The sequence below is a fragment of the Limulus polyphemus genome, unplaced genomic scaffold (genome assembly GCF_000517525.1).
Source record: "Limulus polyphemus unplaced genomic scaffold, Limulus_polyphemus-2.1.2 Scaffold7862, whole genome shotgun sequence".
Taxonomy (NCBI): Eukaryota; Metazoa; Arthropoda; class Merostomata; order Xiphosura; family Limulidae; genus Limulus; species Limulus polyphemus.
In genome coordinates, this window is record NW_013673472.1 from 22,190 (window position 1) to 22,801 (window position 612).

Here is a 612-nt window from a genome sequence, read left to right on the forward strand (position 1 = left end):
CAGGAAATCATTTCCAAATATAATTGATGTATTGGAGTACCAAATATTCAGGAAATCATTTCCAAATTCTATTTCAAATAATTTACTGTTTAGCTGTAATTTAATCTCGATTTTTATTGTGCTTATATAACAAGAATGTTTTGAAAATTGACCGTGTATTCCACGTAACTGATCTATTTGCGCGTGTGTATAAATAAATATCATCCAATCTTGCAGAGTTGTTATGAACCTCACGGAATCACAGCTGCTGATAAAACATATAGAAGGATACAAAGGATAACACAGAGAAGGCTGTTCACTTCTAGATCATAACGTTGTTATCAGGTCAGGGGATTGGTGTCGAACGATTTTATTTCCAAGGCTTTCGAACTATAGACTACAAATGCTTTCAGTTGTACAGCTATAGTAGGCCATACCCTTGACAACTTTGGCTTAACGATGAAATTGACAAGTCGTGCCCTGACACGCAGTCGATCACGTGCTTGTTCACCTCATGTTTCAAGTAAATTTAAACTGTCTCTAACCGTATGTATGTACGTGATCACTAACACGTGGTTTTGTTATGGCTGACATAGCTGACCAAATATAGTGTCGTTCTGTTTAATATTCATT